Source organism: Phacochoerus africanus, chromosome 2, assembly GCF_016906955.1.
Source record: "Phacochoerus africanus isolate WHEZ1 chromosome 2, ROS_Pafr_v1, whole genome shotgun sequence".
Taxonomy (NCBI): domain Eukaryota; kingdom Metazoa; phylum Chordata; class Mammalia; order Artiodactyla; family Suidae; genus Phacochoerus; species Phacochoerus africanus.
Window position 1 is genome coordinate 76,600,322 of NC_062545.1, and position 21,533 is coordinate 76,621,854.

Consider the following 21,533-nt stretch of genomic DNA (forward strand, 5'->3'; position numbering starts at 1 on the left):
ACACACACAAGCCATTTCTCTTCAGAAATCTACCCGCTAAGATACTATCGTGCTAGTGAAGCTTTTTTCACATTTGATCTGAAAAAGGATAAAAGAAAGAGATGATGATCGCGCTGGTACTTTCCTGAACTCTTGGCAATATCACATCTTGCCAATGGACTTTAATCTCTTGTCACACAAATATTTGTTCAACATGACATCATGCAACTACAAATATGCCTTAATCACATAAAGAGCAGTTAACTATAGCATGATTTTCCTGTCAAAACCCCACACTAAGAGATAATATCTCTTCCAGATACTTACAGATTACTAACATGATCCCAAAGGAGCCTAATGAAAAATGTGCAACGGGCATGCAAAGACTTTTTCTGATTCCTCTTCCAGGGCAAATAAGTGACTATAAAAAATGTCCACTTTTCACTGTCCTAAACATACAACAATCTAAAGCTGTAATCCTAAACTTTGTTCTCTAAAGCACTATTGAGGATCCTGACTCCATTTGGGAACTCTTATGCTACACTATCAATTACAGAAACTGTTTGTATTTTAATCCACCCATCTTTCTTCCTGTTTCATCCGCACTTTTTGTTCGCCAAGTCTCTGATGCCCCCAGGGCTTCCAGATTCCTTTTTCAGAGTATCTAAAAGGAAAGGGTCCTCTTATGCTTCAATAACTCACTTATCTCAAAGTAAATCCAGTTTTTTATTCGCATTTGATCTGTAATATGTAACAGAATGATTCATTTGACCATTGATCTTTATTTTTAGAAAGCTTTATTTTTAGAATGCATTCATTGAGTGTAACATTTTTTAATGTGTAACCCTCCCCTCCCTACAAAAAAAAAAAAAAAAGGAAGATAAATGAGGAAATGTACTTTGTAGCAAACAGGAGATTCACCTAACTTCAAAATGCCCCAGCATTCCTAAGCTGAAATTTAAGAATTAGCATTTTGACACCTGACACTTTCACTCCTGTGACAAGCTTTACGGAAGGACCTTACAAGCACATAGATACATTATAACCTTCCAGCAGGTGGCACTCATACTCTGAAGAGGGGTCTATAAAACAGTAAACCAGCCCAGGTTCAAGGTAGCCCTAAATTTTTTGCTTTATTTTACCTTAGCAACACTGCTTAGGTACCAGTCATAAGCTTCAAGGAGGTCAGTGGTCCCCACTGCCATCCAGTGGAAATGACAGTGAGGCAGCAGGTATAATACAAAAAGCACAGATTTTAGAATTCAGAGACCTGAGTTTAAGCCCTGACCACAGCTATGCAGAGCAAGATGCTTAACTCCTCAGAGGCTTAGAGAGGGGGGAAAAAAATCTACTGATAAACACACTCAGTTTCTGCAAGGATTAAATGAATGTACATAACTATATATCACAATGCTTAGAAAACATTAAATACTTGACAAATTATAGTTATTGCTCTTATAACCACCACTATTGGCAAGAATGTTATGAGGACTAAATGTGATAAGTAGAACGTCTGGCATGCTTTAAGTTTTTTTTTTGGGGGGGGTTGGTTTTTGTTTGTTTGTTTGTTTGTTTGTTTGTTTTTTAGGGCATTACCCACAGGATATGGAGGTTCCCGGGCTAGGAGTCCAATTGGAGCTACAGCTGCCAGCCTACACCACTGTCACAGAGACACAGGATCCAAGCTGCTTCTGCAATCTACACCACAGCGCACGGCAACGCTGGATCCTTAACCCAATGAGCAAGACCAGGGATGGAACCTGCATCCTCATGGATACTAGTTGGGTTTATTAACCACTGAGCCATGCCAGGAACTTCTCTTTAAGGTTTTGATAAACACTAGCTATTATTATTGTACCTAAGTGAGAAAGGCTAGGCACTACAGGCATAGAACCTCATTGGAGAGAGACATGCTGTGATTGGGGCATGCCATCACATTTATTTCCCAAAGTGCCTAAAACACTCTGTTAGCAGGTTGTATAATAATAGTATGGCTACGGGAAAGTTATTTCACTTTCCACTTTGCAACAAATGATCTAGTTTCCTTTTCTCTTTGATTTTATTACTACATGTACTTGGTCTGAGAGAGATGTGAAAGCAAGTGAGATTGGTAATAAATAAGAAGCTTACATCCTCTTAACTATGACAGCATAAGTGCTCTTTTCAAAGTTGAATGTTTAATCTTTTATGTAACATACTCCACATGAGAAAAATCAGATACAGTTCTTATAAATCAATGGCACTCTGAATATACAAACTTTAAGTATAAAAAATGAAACAGATGCAAATCAAAATAGTTTACAAGCAAAACCTAAATTACCTGGAATTCTCAGGGGCATTCTGATTCATTGGAGGGTAATCAGAAAATCTTTTCTTGCTTCCAGTAAAAAGCCTTGTTGAAAACCTTCCTTATCTTCACAATTATCAAAACGGAATTATCTTTGACTCTAGGCACATTTTTAGTATCTTGGAGTTTCAATAAATATAAACTCCTAACAAATATTTCCTCTTCGTTTATCCTTTTATTTCCTTGAAGTAAAATGAGGGGTAAAAAAAAAAACCCTTAAAACTCTTATTTAGGGGAGTTCCCGTCTTGGAGCAGCAGAAACGAATCCAACTAGGAACCATGAGGTTGCGGGTTCAATCCCTGGCCTCGCTTAGTGGGTTAAGGATCCGGCATTGCCATGAGCTGTGGTGTAGGTGGCAGACATGGCTCGGATCCCTCGTTGCTGTGACTCTTGGTGTAGGCCGGCAGCAACAGCTCTGATTAGATCCTTAGCCTGGGAACCTCCATATGTCTCAAGTGTGGCCCTAAAAAGACAAAAGACAAAAAAAAAAGAAAAAGAAAAACCTCTAATATAAATACTGCCTTAAAAAGGAAAAGAAGTATCATCTTATTTTCCTCTGTCTCTAGTCCTCGTTTCCTTCTCTGTTCTGCAGTCTCTCCTGACATTTTACCCATGTGTCTAAGGTTTCACTGTTACTTTTATGGAGAATCCAAAATCTCAATCTCTAGCCCTAATCTCGTCCCAAAACTCTGACATCAGGTTCCAACTGTGCATTCATACACCCATATGGAAATCCCACTGTACCTCAAAACCCACAGGTCCAAAACTGAGTATCACTTGCCTACCTCCACCTCTTAGTGCGTCCACTATTCTTGCAATTACACCACTATTTCCCAATAACCAAGGCAGGTTCAAAACCTTAAAACCAATCAGTGCCCAGTTACTCAACAAGTGCTATGTACTTTGCCTTTTAAATATACTCATGAATTTTCACCTCAATAATTAAAAGAAACCCTTAACTAGTACTTATACATGTGCTCTTGCCTGTGCCTGGAAAGATCTTCTCTGTCCTCTTTTCTTTTTTTTTTTTTGTCTTTTGTCTTTTTTGTTGTTGCTATTTCTTGGGCCGCTCCCGCAGCATATGGAGCTTCCCAGGCTAGGGGTTGAATCGGAGCTGTAGCCACTGGCCTACGCCAGAGCCACAGCAACGCGGGATCCGAGCCGCGTCTGCAACCTACCCCACAGCTCACGGCAACGCCGGATCGTTAACCCACTGAGCAAGGGCAGGGACCGAACCCGCAACCTCATGGTTCCTAGTCGGATTCGTTAACCACTGCGCCACGACGGGAACTCCCTCTGTCCTCTTTTCTGACTAATACCTATTTGCTTTTTAGAAAGGACTTTATCACTGCTTCTAAAAAACCTTTCTTGAAACTCCTGGTCTAAGTGGGTGTCTCTCTTCTGTCTTTCCTTCCATACTGTACTACTTCTCTTAACATACCACTGATGAAATTATGACATAGTTTGATTATCTGGCTCCCCTAATAGATTGCAAGGTTCTAGAATGCAGGAACTATGTCTTCCGTCTCTAAATTTCCACTGTGTAACAAGCCAGACACATTTGGTGTTCCTCAAATGCTGGCTGAATTAGTGAGTGATGATCTAGCGGCTGTCATTTCTAATACATCCCATGCACTGACATCAAATTATCCTCCTAAATTAAAAAGTTGAGGAGTTCCCGCTCTGGCACAGTGGGTTAAGAATCTGACTGCAGGAGTTCCCATCACGGCGCAGTAGAAATTAATCCATCTAGGAACCATGAGGTTGCAGGGTCAATCCCTGGCCTTGCTCAGTGGGTTAAAGATCTGGCATTGCCTCGAGCTGTGGTGTAGGTGGCAGATGCAGCTTAGATCTGGCATTGCTCTGATTAGACCCCTAGCTGGCAGCTGTAGCTCTGATTAGACCCCTAGCCTGGGAACCTCCACATGTCGCAGGTGTGGTCCTAATAAAGCAAAAAGAAAAAAGAAAAGAAAAGAAAAGAAAGAAACTGATTGCAGCAGCTCAGGTGGCTGCAGAAGCACAAGTTCAATCCTTGGCCCAGGGCAGTGGGTTAAAGAATCTGGCACTGCCACAGCTCTGGCTTAGGTCACAGGTGTGGCTCGGATTCAGTTCCTGGCCCAGGAACTTCCACGTGCCATGGGTGTGGCCATTTAAAAAAAAAAAAAAAAAAGTCTAATAATGTTAACTCTCCCATCCTAAAATCTTAAATGGTTTCAAAGATGAAACTCCCAAATGGAACATTCAAAATGACCCACTTCAAAGACTAAATCTATTTTTCTTACAAATAATTTATCTGGGGGGGGTGCTGAGATTCAAGATAAAACTGTATTATAAAGATTTTAACCAAAAATGAGGCCGGCAGATAAGATCCAAGTTAAGGACCAGAGAGCTTTGCCCTAATAAAGGCGGTGTCATAACTGGCCTATGCTGTGGCCTTCACTCCCCATACAATCATCATGAATGAGGTTTCAAGGTCTCAAGGTCTCGCCACTGCACAGGATCCTGGCCATTACCTACTGTCCCCCATAAAGACTGGCCTTGGGACATGGGAATGAGGCAGCAACTTGGTTAAAAATACCCAGCAGGTAAGCAATGATTTTAAAAAGTCAAAATTCATTAGTAAACACAAGTGCCCAGCACATTTCAGGGAGCCTCAGGGAGTTTATGGCCTAATAGAGACCAAAGAGGAAGCAGATTAAGCAAAACTATAAAACTTTCTAAAACTTTAAGTATGATAAAGCTATTAACAAAAATACAGAATAGTCATATATAGCAGATATAATCTAACCTGGAAAGTCATAAAAGATACTCCTAATGAAGTATGCAAGTTGAAAAGAGGGAACTGAGAATTACAGAGACTCAACCAGCAAGAAAAGCATATTAGCCAATATTCTCATCATGTCATGACTGTACCAAATCTAAGAACTCCTTCACTATTCATCTTCCTGGGAACAAATATCAAATGAAATCCCTACTTTATCCTAAATTTGCTATGGCATCCTCCTATCATATGTAATAGAGCACAGCTCTCTACCTTCCAGATGAATATTTATAAAACTACTTGCATAAGAGGGTTTGGCACAAAGTAGGCATTCAACAAGTTTTGTTAAATAAGAAAACAAAAGTGATAGTACAAGAGTTGTTTTACAAACACATTGGATAGATGGCATTTATCCCACCTTAAGAGAATACTGTTTTCAAAATTGCTGTTTTCAAATTTTCAAAATTATCCTTTTTCCATTTTTTTTAAAGTTTTATGAAGTCTAGTGGATTTACAGTGTTGTGATAATTTCTGATGTACAACACATTGACTCAGTTATACATATACACACATCCATTCTTTTTCAGATTCTTTTCCCATACATATTATCACAGAATATTGGGTAGAGTTTCTTATACTGTATAGCATATCTTTTATCAACAAGAAACTTTCAAACAAAATTAAATAAGAATGTTCAAGGAATTTAATGTCTGAAAAATAGAATGCAGCTGGTAATTAAATCAGCAAAATAAAGTAGTAGCAGTTTGATCTCAGATGCCCATAATTAATCTTACCCCAGTGCACTCTCAAGTTGGTTTTACATCTAATCCAAATCCTTATAACTTACATTTCTAAAATGTACGGTTTACATTTTCTCTAGTAAAAATAGGCATAGCCCTGGAATTGATCTCTCTCCCACCCAAACCCCATCCCCAAGTCCTAGAATTGGCTAAGGTGCTGGTAAGGATGTGCAGAGGGGTGGGAGGTAGGGCTTTTGCATTCTGAAGGAACTTGTCTAGTATGGTTAGATGTTCCACTTTACAGAATGACCGGCATTATCAATGGTCAGACAACCCACCTCAGATGCTATAAGAAACTACACTAACGTTTATAATTTATAGCTAAGGGTTTTGATCAAGTATTAACAGCAAAATTACCAGTACCAGTAATTCAGTGTATTTCACATCACCATGCTTCTAGAGAAGATAAATGCAGTGAAGTCAAGGCTCAAATAAATTAATCATTTATAGTTTCTGAAGACCCCACAGGAATTTTTACCACAGTAATAAGGAAAACTACTAAATGATCTATCTGACCAAAATGCAATCCAGGAAATGTCTACTGTATTGTTTTCATTAAATAGAAAATCTACTTCCTTCCTACTCTGCTAAGAGATCTTTATATGCATTATGAGAAAACACAGAGAGGGATGAGTTTCCACAAAGAAATAAATTATTTCTTATATATGAAACATCCATTAAATTTAATCAATAAGTTCTATTTCTTCTGAGTGTTAACTTTAATTTTTAAAAAAGAGCTGTATTTTGACATATGTACTTTTATGAAGATGCATTAAACAATGATTATAAAAAATCAATAATTAAAATAGTTCACAATACTATAACTTTCCATAATTTTTTTTTTGTCTTTTTGCCATTTCTTGGGCCACTGCTGAGGCATATGGAGGTTCCCAGGCTAGGGGTCAAATCGGAGCTGCAGCTGCTGGCCTACACCAGAGCCACAGCAACACCAGATCCGAGACGTGTCTGAAACCTACACCACAGCTCACGGCAATGCCGGATCCTTAACCCATTGAGCAAGGCCAGGGATCAAACCCGCAACCTCATGGTTCCTAGTCAGATTTGTTAACCACTGAGCCACGACGGGAACTCCACTTTCCATAATTTTGCGTTTAGCAGAGCATGTGTGCAAAAAGGACATTAACTTTAAAGTAAGTTTTTGTTGAATGATTTTGGAGCTTTGAAATTTAATGTCTACTCAAAGTAAGGCTGCTTGAAATATACATATGAAATGTTAAATCTCACTAGACCGTCATTTTTAAAATGTTCTTCTCCAACATAAGTTTTGGTCACGCTCTTCAATAAACTTAAAACAAATACCCACTCTAGAGAAAACTCCCTTTAAATAAAATCCACAGGGAAGTTAGATTAATTTGACTACAAAACTGTATTGTACAGAAAATATATCCTAAACAAAGGCTAACAAAAAACACGGAAAATGTAAGCCATTAGAGGGCTAATTTGTTTGATTTATAGAGCTTACAAAAAAATCATTAAGAAAAAAAATGAAAACACTTCAGTAGGACAATAGGCAGAGAATATGAAAAGACATTTCACAAAAATAGATATAAATTTAAATAGCCAAAAATTACTTGAAAATATGGCTACTTCACTTAATTTAATAATGCAAATTAAAGCAATGGACACATATTTTTCATCAATCAGACTGGGAAAAATTTTAAAAGCTTAATAATATCTAAGTGGTATCAGTAAGAAACTGGATGAATAAATTAAGTTCATCTTACACTAAAATGCTACATAGCCATTAAAAAGAATGCAATAAGCTGAAAATAGATCTGTATTTTTGGCTTGGTAAGATTAGTAAGATATAATATTAACTGATAAAGATGGAACAGAACATATAGCATCTCTTGGTTTTGGGGGTTTTTTTGTTTTGTTTTTTTGGGTTTTGCTTTCAAGGGCCACATCCATGGCATATGTAATTTTCCAGGCCAGGGGTCAAATGGGAGCTGTAGCCACTGGCATATGCCACAGCCACAGCAATGCCATATCCAAGCCACGTTTGTAACCTACACCACAGCTCACAGCAACGCTGGATCCTTAACCCACTGAGCAGGGCCAGGGATCGAACATGCATCCTCATAGATAACAGTCGGATTCATTTCCTCTGCACCACAAAAGGAACTCCTTTTGATATTTTTAAAAGATATATATTCTGGTATATGCATTAAAAGCAATGGTAGATTCATTCAACAGTGAGAGGGATGTAGGAAGACAGGATTAGATGGCAGAATATAAGGACTAGAGCTCACCTTCTCTCATAAAAACAACAAAATTACAACTAAATGCTGAACAACCTCCAACCAAATGGACTTTCAAAAATATATCCTACTCCAGAAGACGAAGAGGAGGCCACATCAAGAGGTAGGAGAGGTGATTACATGATATCAGCAACCCCATATTTCCTGGATGGGAAGCCCCACAGCCTGGAAAGTAATTGTATCACAGAGACTCACCTACAGGATTTCTGAGTCCCACATCAGGTCCCCACACTTGGGGAGCTAGCACTGGGAGAAAGAGCCCCAAAAGCATATGGCATTGAAGGCAAGTGGGGCTTGTGTGCATAAATTCCATGGGACTGGGGAAAACGGAAACCCCATTCTTGAAAGGTACACACAGGCGTTCACGTGCACTGGGTCCCAGGGCAAAGCAGAGGCTCCAAAGAAATCTGTGTCAGACCTGACTGCAGTGCTTGGAGGATATCCTGGGAAAAACAAGGGGTGACATGGCTCATTGTGTGGGAAAGACACTGGAGGCAAAGCTCACAGGAATATTTGTCAGTGTATGTTCCTCTAGAGGTGGCCATTTTAGGAAAAATCTGGCCCCACCCATCAGCATTGAGGCCAAAAAATAATCCAGGTGGGATCACAGCCCCACCCATCAGTGAACAGGATGCCTAAAGACCCCCAGGCACACAGCAACCTCTAATATCACCCAGAGACAAGCCCCACCCACCAGAGGGATAGGAATCATCCCCACCTACCAGTGGACAGGCACCATTACCTCCTATTAGGAAACCTAGAGCAAGATCCTGTACAAACTTCAGCCACAAGGGGGGCAGACATCAGAAGTAAGAGAGGCTACAAATGCATTGCCTGCAAAAAGGAGACCACACCAAATACCCATAAAAATGAAAAGACAAAGCATTATAACTCAGATAAGGGAACAAGGAAAAAAACCCTGAAAAACAGCAGAGTGATCTGGAGATTATCAGCCTCCAGGAAAAAGACTTTAGACTGATGATGCTGAAGATGATGCAAGACATTGGAAACAAACTGGAGGCAAAGATTGATAATTTACAGGAAACACTAAGCAAAGTAACACAAGATTTAAAATTTAAGCAAGCAGGGATTCAAAAAAAAACTGCAAAAAAAAAAAATTCTCTAGAAGCAACCAACAGCAGAATACAGGAGGCAGAACAGACAAGCAAGGTGGAGGACAGACTAGTGGAAATCACTGATGTGGAATAGAAAAGAGAAAAAAGATTGAAAAGAAATGAAGACAGTCTAAGAGAACTCTGGGACAAACATTAAACACACCAACATCCATATGATAGTGGTCCCAGAAAGAGAAGAGAGAGAGTAAGGGACAGAAAAAAATATTAAAAGAGATAATAGCTGAAAACTTCCTTAACATGGGAAAGGAACCACTCACTCAAATCCAGGAAGCACAACAAAAACCATATAAAATAAACCTAAGAAGGAACACTCCAAGACACACATTAATCAAACTGACCAAAATTAAAGACAAAGAGAAAATATTGAAAACAGCTACGGAAAAGAAACAAATAACATACAAGGGAATCCCGATAAGGTTATCAGCAGATTTTTCAGCAGAAATTCTGCAGGCCAGAAGGGAGTGGCATGATATACTTAATGGGATGATAGGAAAAAACCTCCAACCAAGATTACTTTACCCAGCAAGGCTCTCACTCAGATTTGATGGAGAAAACAAAAGCTTCACAGATAAGAAAAAGCTAACACAATTTGGCAATACTAAACCAGCTTTACAACAAATATTAAAGGAACCTCTCTAGGTAGAAAAGAAAACACCACAACTAGAAACAAAAATACTGCAAATGACAAGGATCACCAGTAAAGGCATATATACAGTAAAGGTAGAAAATCACCCACGTACGAATATGCTACCAAAATCAGAAATTGTAAGTAGAGTACAAATGCAAGACACTGGAGATGCACTTGAAAATAAGAGACCAACAACTTAAAACAATCATACACACACACACACACACACACACACACATACATATATACTCCTATATCAAAACTTCAGGGTAACTGCAAACCAAAAATCTATAATTTATACACAAACAAGAAAAATCAACTAAAATATAACACTAAAGATAGTCAAAAAATCACAAGAGGAAAGAACAAGAGAAGAAAAAAGAGCAACAAAAACAAATCCAAAACAGTTAATAAAATGGCAATAAGAACATACATATTGATAATTACCTTAAATGTAAATGGAATAATGCCCCAACCAAAAGACATAGACTGGCTAAATGGATACAAAAACAAGATCCATATATGTGCTATCTTGAAGAGACCCACTTCACTTCAAGGGACACATACAAATTGAAAGTGAGAGGATGGAAGAAAATATTCCATGAAAACAGGAATCAAAAGAAAGCTGCAGTAGCAATGCTCATATCAGACAAGATAGATCTTAAAATAAAGAATATTATAAGAAACAAGGAAGGACATTACATAATGATCAAACAATTAATGCAAGAAGATGTAACAATTGGAAATATATATACACCCAACATAGGATCACCTCAATATATAAGGCAACTGCTAACAACCTTAAAAGGAGGAATTGAAAATAACACAATAATAGCAGGGGACTTTAACACCCCACTTACAGCAATGGACAGATCATACAGGCAGAAAATCAACAAGGAAACACAGGCCCTGAATGAAGCATTAGACCAGATGGATTTAATAGATATTTATAGGACATTCCAGTCAAAAGCAGCAGAATACACATTCTTCTCAAGTGCACATGGAATCTTCTTTAGGATGAGCACATTCTGGGCCATAAATTAAGTCTCGGCAACTTTAAGAAAATTGAAATCACATCAAGCATCTTTTCCGACCACAACACTATACAACTAGAAATCAACATCTAGAAAATAATTCCAAAAAACACAAACACAAGAAGACTAAACAACACATTACTACACAAGCAGTGGATCACTGAAGAAATCAAAGAGGAAATTAAAAAATACCTAGCAGCAAATGACAACAAAGATACAAAACTCCAAAACCTATGGGATGCAGCAAAAGCTGTTCTAAGAGGAAAGTTTATAGCAATACAAGCCCGCCTCAGGAAACAAGAAAAAGCTCAAATAAACAAGCTAACTTTACATCTAAATTGGTTAGAGAGAGAAGAACAGACAAGACCTAAAATTAGCAGAAGGAAAGAAATCATAAAGATCAGAGCAGAAGTCAATGAAATAGAAACGAAGAAAACCATAGAAAAGATAAATGAAACAAAAAGCAGGTTCTTGGAAAAGATGAACAAAATTGATAAACCCTTAGCCAGACTTATCAAGAAAAAAAGAGAGAGGACTCAAATCAATAAAATTAGAAATGAAAAAGGAGAAGTAACAACAGACATCACAGAAATACAAAGGATCATAAGAAACTATAACATGCAACTATATGCCAATAAAATGGAAAACCTAGAAGAAATGGACAAATTCTTAGAAAAGTACAATCTTCCAAGACCAAACCAAGATGAAAGAAAAAATATGAATGGACCAATCATAAGTACTGAAACTGAAACTGTGATTAAAAAAACTTCCAACAAACAAAATTCCAGGATCAGATAGATTCACAGGCGAATTCTATCAAACATGTTAGAGAAGAGCTAACACCTCTCCTTCTGAAACTACCCAAAAAAATTGCAGAAGAAGGAATACTCCCAACCTCATTCTGAGGCCACCATCACCCTGATACCAAAACCAGACAAAAATATCACAAAAAAAGAAAATTACAAGCCAATCTCACTGATGAACATCAGTGCAAAAATCCTCAACAAAATACTAGCAAACCAAATCCAACAAAATATTAAAAGGATTGTACATCATGATCATGTGGGATTTATCCCGGGGACGCAAAGATTCTTCAATAACAGCAAATCAATCAGTGTGATACACCACATTAAGAAACTGAAGAATAAAAACCATATGATCCTCTCAATTGACACAGAAAAAGCCTTTGACAAAATCCAACACCCATTTCTGATAAAAACCCTTCAGAAAGTGGGCATAGAGGAACCTACCTCAATGTAATAAAGGCCAAACCCACAGCTAACATCATTCTCAATGGTGAAAAGCTCAAAGAATTCCCACTGAGATCAGGAACAAGACAAGGATGTCTACTCTCGCCACTACTCTTTAACATAGTTTTGGAAGTCCTAGCCATGGCAATCAGAGAAGTAAAAGAAATAAAAGGAATCCAAATTGGTAAGGAAGAAGTAAAACTATCACTATTGGCAGATGATATGATACTATACCTAGAGAATCCTAAAGACTCTACCAGAAAACTGTTAGAGCTCATCCATGAATTTGGCAAAGTTGCAGGATACAAAGTAATACACAGAAATCGACTGCATTTCTATATACTAACAATGAAAGATCAGAAAGAGAAATTAGGGAAGCAATCCTGTTTAGATATAAGACCTAGATATAAGATCAGACACTATAAAACTCTTAGAGGAAAACATAGGCCAAACACTCTCCGACATAAACGGCAGCAACATCTTCTCAGATCCACCTCTTAGAGTTATGACAATAAAAACAAAAATAAAGACATGGGACTTAATTAAACTTAAAAGTTTCTGCACAGCAAAGGAAACCCTGGACAAAACAAAAAGACAACCCACAGAATGGGAGAAAACAAATGCAAATGAAGCAACGGACAAGGGATTCATCTCCAAAATTTATAAACATCTTCTGCAGCTCAATATCAAAAAAACAAACAACCCCATCAAAAAATGGGCAGGAGATCTAAACAGACAATTCTCCAAATAAGACATACGGATGGCCAAAAAACACATGAAAAGATGTTCAACATCACTCATTATTAGAGAAATGCACATCAAAACCACCATGAGGTACCACCTTATACCAGCCAGAATGGCCATCATCAAAAAGTCTAGAAACAATAAATGCTAGAGAGGCTGTGGAGAAAAGAGAACCCTAATACACTGTTGGTGGGAATGTAATTTGGTGCAACTGCTGTGGAAAACAGCATGGAGATTCCTCAGAAAACTAAAAATAGAATTATCATTTGATCCAGCAATCCCACTCCTGGGCATCTATCCAGAGACAACCATGTCTCGAAAAGATACATGTACACCAAGGTTCATTGTAGCACTATATACAGTAGCCATGACATGGAAACAACCTAAACGTCCATCCACAGAGGAGTGGATAAAGAAGATGTGGTACACATACCCAATGGAATATTACTCAGCCATTAAAGGGAAAGAAATAACAGCATTTGCAGCAACATGGATGAACCTAGAAATTATCACATTAAGTGAAGTCAGTCATACAATGAGACACCAACATCAAATGCTTTCACTGGCATGTAGAATCTAAAAACAGGACACAATGACCCTCTTTGCAGAAGAGATAATGACTCACAGACTTTAAAAAACTTATGGTTTCCAAATGAGACAGGTTGGAGGGTGGCGGGATGTGCTGGTGGTTTGGTATGGAAATGCTATAAAATTTGGTTGTGATGATCATTGTACAACTATAAATGTAATAAAATTCACTGAGTAATAAAAAACAAAAACAAAGGCAAAACACAAACAAACAAACAAAAAAGCAATGGTAAGGCCAGAAGAAATCACTTATAATTTTGTGCAGAAGGATTTGGTCAAGAACAGTAGAAGTTTCAAATTTTTCATTTTAAGTCTTTCTGTATTTTTTGAATTATTTTGTTTATATATTCTTATCACATATATTTCTGAAATGTCAACAGGAATTACCTGGAAGAACAAATTATGAGTATTTTTGATTGGCTATCTTTGTATTATAATGTTCTGTATTTTTTAAAAATTCATTTTCAGGAGTTCCCGTCGTGGCGCAGTGGTTAACGAATCCGACTAGGAACCACGAGGTTGCGGGTTCGGTCCCTGCCCTTGCTCAGTGGGTTAACGATCCGGCGTTGCCGTGAGCTGTGGTGTAGGTTGCAGTCGAGGCTCGGATCCCACGTTGCTGTGGCTCTGGCGTAGGCCGGTGGCTACAGCTCTGATTCAACCCCTAGCCTGGGAACCTCCATATGCCGCGGGAGCGGCCCAAAGAAATAGCAAAAAGACAAAAAAAAAATTCATTTTCATAAAAATCTAAGATACTGTCATCAAACTGCAACTTATAACTCATTAGTGGATTATGAATCAATTGAGTGAGTTGCAACCAGCATTCTTCACCCCCACTACCCAGGTGAAATCACTGAACTGGTCTAGAATAGAAAATAACTAAACACAGCAGTGCACATCATAGATTATGAACAGTAGAGAACACCAGAGCAAGAGTGAATCACAGTCAGAAAATGTGGAAACTACCACACTAGGATATTATGTTAAAAGTATTTTGAATAGAGCATTCAGGAAAAATCTTAATGACCTTACAATTTCCATTTAAAAACCAAGAATCATTTTATATTAAACTGAGTTTTTATATGTCAATTCTTCCTTAGTACAATCAACTTGAAAAAAAATAGTTGAAACAGTAATAAAGAAAAATATAATTTCTGAAAACTCAGAGAAAACCCTAAAAAGATGAAAAAGGTGCATTAGTAAGACATACACAACATACACTGACTTGAATGAATTCTGAAAAATGAGTCTATATACATATACTTGGAATAGCCCCCCATTATAAGTTATACACATTAATAATCTCTGGAACTGGCAAGATTGAAATTAAAAACTAAGATTATTTATAAAGAGATCACTGAAATAACAGATTTTTGAAAAGGCTAAGCTATATCAGAATTTCATAATATAGACACAAAGCCAGACAGCTCAGATACACGTGCAACAGATAATCATAAGGGCATGTATTTTAAGTTGGGTTTTTTTTGTTGTTGCTGTTGTATCAAAGGATTTTGGAGGGGGTTCCCTCAATCCAGCCTGGTCCAACCCAGTTTCTGGGAAGATGAAGTTCGTGTATAAAGAGGAGCATCCATTTGAGAATGGGTGCACTGAGGGCAAGAAGATCTGAAAGAAAGACTCAGACTGGGTGCTGGTGATAGTAGAAGAGGCTCCCAAACCTCAGATAGGAGACCTAGATAAAAAGAAATACCTGGTGCCTTCTGATCTCATAATTGGTCAGTTCTACTTCTTGATCTAGAAGCGAATTCATCTCCAAGCTGAGGATGCCTTATTTTTCTTTGTCAACAATGTCTTAGCACCCACCAGTGCCATGATGGGTCAGCTACGCCAGGAACACCATGAAGCAGGCTTCTTTCTGTACATTACCTACAGTGATGAAAGTGTCTGGCCTGGGAAGCTGACACCCTGAAGGTGGGGGGTCCCATTCTTCAAAGAGAGAGGTGTCCCCCCTTCCTTGATCTACTCCTCCTTGAGGCTCAAACACCACCTCCTTTCTTTAGAACCTGTACTTCCTAATGTTTGAGACTTTCTTCCAGCCCTTCTTAAAACAAGGGGGAGATGACCTCCAGGACTTCTCCTTTCCTCCACTTCCTCTACCACTTTCCCACTCTGCTTCGGCCTTCCCGATTGTCCATCTCTGTCACATCCAGTGATTGTTTTGGTTTCTGTTTTCTCTCTCACTGCCCAAGGTGCTCAGGATGAAACAATCCCTTATTTTCACAACCTTCTTTTGTAGGGGTAGATAGAAGGGACTGAAATTGTGGGGGGAAGGCAGGAGGCACATCAATGAAGAGAAACTACCACCACCAAAAAAAGGGGGGGGATTTCTTTGTTCTAGTTATAAACTCAATCTATTGCCCAATCGCCTATTTGATAAGGGCAGATAACTATAAAAATGACTAGCCAAGACCAGAAACATAGTTCAGTCACTAAATTAAGCAAAATTAAAGGACTTCAGGGGAAGGAAATCAAAAGACTTTGTTTTCACTAACATGGCAACCACACCATGTATTTTATGTAGACAGAGCCTCCATAGAAGGCTAGTTTATTTCTTAATTTCACTAACTTCAGTTTCATGTATCTTTACTACTTACCTACATTACCTTTTTCTCCCTTTTATCCACCCCCCCATCCTCCATAACCCTTGCTGGCTTTTTACTTCCTTTGTTCCTTTCCATTCATCTCACCCTCTTCCAAATCCCTATACCACCTCATTTGTAATGTAACAAATGACATCTTGTATTATTTATCTTTTTATACATATCCTAATGTTCATATATATACTTATATTAAGTATTTGGTAAATGGTTTAGTCATTCCATATGTGAGTACGGTCATTATCAGTGAATCCTTTTAGTTAACATTGGTAAGTTCTCATACAACTTAGAAGTCAAAAGTTGTTCAGGGCATAGGTTCCATGACTAAATAAGTTTAGGTAATTTACATATGTCCCAGGAATGGGAGAGCATAGGTCAAGACTAATTCTAGAAGTGATGAGACCAATAAGCGTAAGGGAGAGGGAGGCAAGATCATACCTGACATGGGTAACAGCAATAAGGATAGAAAGGAGGAGATAAATAAAAAGAGGGCAGGGCAGAATCAGTAGGATTTAGTAACTGATAGGCTGAGGGCAAGTGATCCAGGATGGTACAAGCAACTGAATAGATAACAGCACAAATTTAAGAAGAAGCATTAGCTTTGAGGTGGAGAGAAATGTTAACTTTAGAATCAGACCTGATGAGTTTGAGATGTCTAGGGGGCATACTGATGATCTTGGATTTGGATCTGGAACTCACGAGAGAATGCTCAGCTGGAGGTAAAACTGAGGAGTTATCAGCAAAGTGATGAGATTGCCCAAGAAGTGTTTTTAATGAAAAGATGAGAATGTCAATTAGCAGAGACATCTTTCAAGAGGAAAAAGAAAAAAGAAAAAAAAAAAAGACTTAAGGGACTGAAAAAGAAACATTTAGGAGAAAGAGGATTAAATAGAGACTCAGAATATGCGCTCAGGCAGTAGAAGCTGTCTTCTCCCAGGAGAGAAATGTACTGTTATAAAAAACCAAGAAGAATTTGGTTCTCTCAGAAGGAAGAACAGATAATGATGCAAGTGTTGGGCGAGGTGTCTATTGGATTTGTCAACCTCTACTGGACATATTCAGGAAGCTTAAAACAGAGTTTTCTCCACTAAAATGATGCATTCCATGATGACAGATATCATACCTGTCTTGTTCATTGTCATTTACTGCAAGGACAACAAGGCCAGTTGTGTGGGGGGCACTCAACAAATACTTTTTGAACCAAACTGAAGATGGAAACAAAACTAGATTACAAAAAAAGCTAGGCTGCCCTTGATAGTTAATGGTGAGGAGAAACCATTTCGCTGTGAATGGAGGAGCACCAAAGGCTCAGAGAGCTGGTCTTATGCTGCTTTGCTCTGTTACAACTGGAGATACTTCAACATTTTTTTAAATATGGAGAGAGAAATGTCCATAGGGAAGGAAGGAAAAGTAAACATCAGTTCATATTTCACATATGACCCTTCCCAAAAAATTATTTAACTTCAGCCCAAATGAATATGTAATTGGTTGAAGATTTGATTAAAAAAAAGAGTAGAAAAAAACCAAATCAAGCAACACAGGATTATGATATAGAATAGAATGGCCTTCTTATGAGCGAGTGAGTATGGTAAAATCAACTACTTTAGTATATCTTTTCCCAGCTTCCTCCACTCCTTTACTTGTAAACTTACAAATTCTTTAAAGATGTCCCTGTAACAGTGGCAACAAGGGCTTGTGAAAGTCATTGTTTGGTAAGGCTGAGGTGGTGAGGAGGGGACAGAACTAAGGGAATATGGAAGGAAGAAGGAGGAGCTGAAAGATCTTTCATGCAAGATGTGGTATATATACACGATGGAATACTACTCAGCCATAAAAAAAGAATAAAATAATGCCATTTGCAGCACCAGGGATGGAACTAGAGACTCTCACACTAAGTGAATTAAGTCAGAAAGAGAAAAACAAATACCATGTGATATCACTTATATCTGGAATCTATACTTAGCACAAATGAACCTTTCCACAGAAAAGAAACTCATGGACTTGGAAAGCAGCTTGTAGTTACAAGGGGGAGGGGGATGGACTGGGAGCCTGGGGTTAACAGACACAAACTATTGCATTTGGAGTGGATAAGCAATGACAACCTGCTATATAGCACTGGGAACTATATCCAGTCACTTGTGATGGAACATGATGGAGGATAATGTGAGAAAAAGAGTATGCATATATATATATGACTGGGTCACCTTGCTATACAGTAGAAATTGACAGAACACTGTAAATCAACTCTAATGGAAAAAATAAAAATCATTTTAAAAAAAGATCCTTCATGGAAGTTTCTGAGGCAGCTGATCTACACCACAGCTGCAGCAATGCTGGATCTTTAATCCACTGCACCAGACCAGGGATCAAACCCGAGGCACTACAGAGACAATGTGGGCTCCTTAACCTGCTGTGCCACAGAAGTAACTCCAGGAAGGGTACTTTTAAATCAGGAACTACTAACATGGTTTTGGTTGTCAGCATAGTGATATTGTAAGATCCAAAGTTCTTAAAAAAAAAAAAAAAAAAAACAAGATCTCATATAAACTTCCATGGTTCAGCATACCTCAGTTCTAAATCTATCCAATCTATTAAATGTGGGCAACTGGGGGGGGGGGCTGCACCCATGGCATGCAAAATTTCCTGAGCCAATCAAACCCAAGCCACTGCAGTGACACCAGATCCTTAACCCACTGTACCACAAGGGAACTCCATGAGCACTTTTTTCAAAGATCTGATCAAACAAAATAATGCTACTTTGTCAGCAGTTTCTCCTATCCTAAAAATATTCCTGAGAATATCAACACTGAATCCTGATTTTTCAGCATCTGACTGGCTGGCCTTTTGCTTACATCTTACCTCAGGCCACACCAAACCACCTCTTGGCTACCCGATGCACCATGCTGCCTCATACCATAGCTCCTTCACTGCCAGAAAGTAACGCACCCCAACCTGCAAATACTCAAACACTCACCTTCCAGATTCAGCTCAAGCATCCTAACTATGATGTCTTTTCCTGATGCCCCCTTTTTATCTTCTCTGCCTAACACCCAAAAATGCAATTGACTACTCTTCAGTGGTACCTGTAGAACCAAACTAAAACAGAGTTACTCAGGCCAGGGATAAAGTAGAAATGGTCAATCCAGTTGTACAAAGAAAACTTAACCTAAACTTTGAGGAACTTATAGCTCTTACCAGAAATCAACAGAGAACACCAGCCAACTTCCAGAGTTCAGCCATCCCTGGACTTCCTTGTTCACCTAACTCAGCTAACAATCCAAAGTAAGAAAGAAGACCACTAGGCAACCAACCAGCTGAAAAAGCCAAATAACTGCCATATTTAGCCCATAAAAATTCATTAGTCTGTGAGCAACTCAGAGCTCATTGTTCCTATAGACTTGAGTTCCCCAGCTTACAAATGAAGCCTTGCAGTAAGCTCATCTTTCTGCCTTGTTTTTTTGAGTATGTAGGGTTTGTTTTTTGACATGCCCCACTGTACCCACTTACCTCTATCATACCACTTATAACATCTGATTGTTTTATAGCATCTGACCAGATACCTGCCACTGTTCCAGACTGGAACCCACTGTTTTCATTGATCTTATTCCCCAGAGCCTAGGACAGAACTTGACATATAATGTGGACTCTAAGCAAAGTGAAATATATAAAAGACTGCTGCCAAAAATTTTGGAAATACAAAATTCAAGACTATCCACTGAAGAACCACCTTAACTAAATATCTATAGCTTGTCCAATAACCCACATTACCATTAGAGCTACTGAATTTGAACCCTAGAAATAATCAATATCAAAACAGAACCATTTCCAAATAAAAATAAATGTACTGTTTTTGCCTCAATCATGAAGGATGCAAGTTAAAACATTACTCAGTGTATTCTATGTTTCCTCCCAGATGTAAATGCAATTAAAGGTGTAGTTCCACAAGCAGGAAAGTGTTTCAATTACATTACTATATTTCTATTGGTCTTAATTTTAAGATTTTCTATAGCCTCAAAAATGGTTGTTGCAGGTCTAAGGGAAGTAATGAAATCTATATTAGAAGTCAACAATCTTTCACTCACTTACCATGAGTCATTTCTGCTTAAGTGGATTATCTTATGTTAATGACCGAGACACATAGAAGGTTTTAAACATTTTTAAATTATGAAAGTAATATATGCCCAATTGCAAGATCTGAATCAGAAAACATAGAAAAGCACCAAGAGGAAAGTATTGATCACTTGTAGTCCTACCAACCAAAGACAACTTGTTAATATTTCACTATGTATCTCCTAAATTTTCTCCTATGCACATAAATATGAAAATAATAATCATGACCATAAAAAATCTGCCATTTATTATGATCTTATCACAGTATAATACAAGAACCATGCTAAGCAATTCAGCCACATTATTTAATCTTCAAAACAACCCAATGAAATAGGCGCTGTTTCTACTCTCTCACAGTGGAAAAACTAAAAAGGCTTAGAGGTTAAGCAACTTGTGCAAAGTCACACAGCTAATAAGTGGCAGAGTGAAATTAAGATAAACTTTTTGATGCCTAAGTTCCAGATCCTATCTGTCTATCAATGTATGTGTGTATATACACTGCCATAATATTTTCAAATATATAGCAGCACACTAACCAGCTTTTATTCACTTAACATATTGGAAACAGCCTGTTAATAAGTGTCTGTATCAGCAGTATTTTTCTTTTGTTGAAGTATAATTGATTTACCACATTGTGTTAGTTTCAGGTATACAGCAAAGTGATTTAGTTATATGCACATGAGTATTTGCATATGTGTATAAATATTTGCATATTTATATTCTTTTTCAGATTCTCTTCCATCATGTTTGATCATAGGATACTGAATACAGTTCCCTGTGCTATACAATAGCACCATGTTGTTTATCTGTTTTATACATGGTAATTCGTATCTGCTAATCCCAAACTCCTAATTTATCCCTCCCACACCACCTTTCCCCTTTGGTAACCATAAGTTTTTTTCCATGTCTGTGAGTCTGTTTCTGTTTCATAAATAAGTTCATTTTTGTCATATTTTAGATTCCATGTATAAGTGATATCATATGGTATTTGTCTTCCTCATTCTGGCTCACTTCACTTAGTGTGATAATCCCTAGGTCCACCCACATTGCTGCAAATGGCAATATTTCATTCTTTTTTATAGCTGAGTACCATTCCAGTGTGTGTGTGTGTGTGTGCGTCACGCGTGCACGCGCCTCTATATACATACATACCACATCTTTATCCATTCATCTGTCGATAGACATTTAGTTGCTTCCATGTCTTGGCTATTGTAAATAGTGTTGCTATGGAGTTCCCATGTGGCTTAATGAGTTAAGGATC

General features: G+C 38.0%; 1 protein-coding gene and 1 pseudogene across 5 annotated transcripts in view; one reads left to right on the forward strand and one right to left on the reverse strand.

Moving 5' to 3' along the window:
- CDK19 (cyclin dependent kinase 19) overlaps window positions 1-21,533 on the reverse strand; it is a 198,569-nt gene that overhangs the window by 71,911 nt on the left and 105,125 nt on the right. The window lies entirely within an intron of this gene.
- LOC125121438 (gamma-aminobutyric acid receptor-associated protein-like) lies at window positions 15,109-15,474 on the forward strand (annotated as a pseudogene).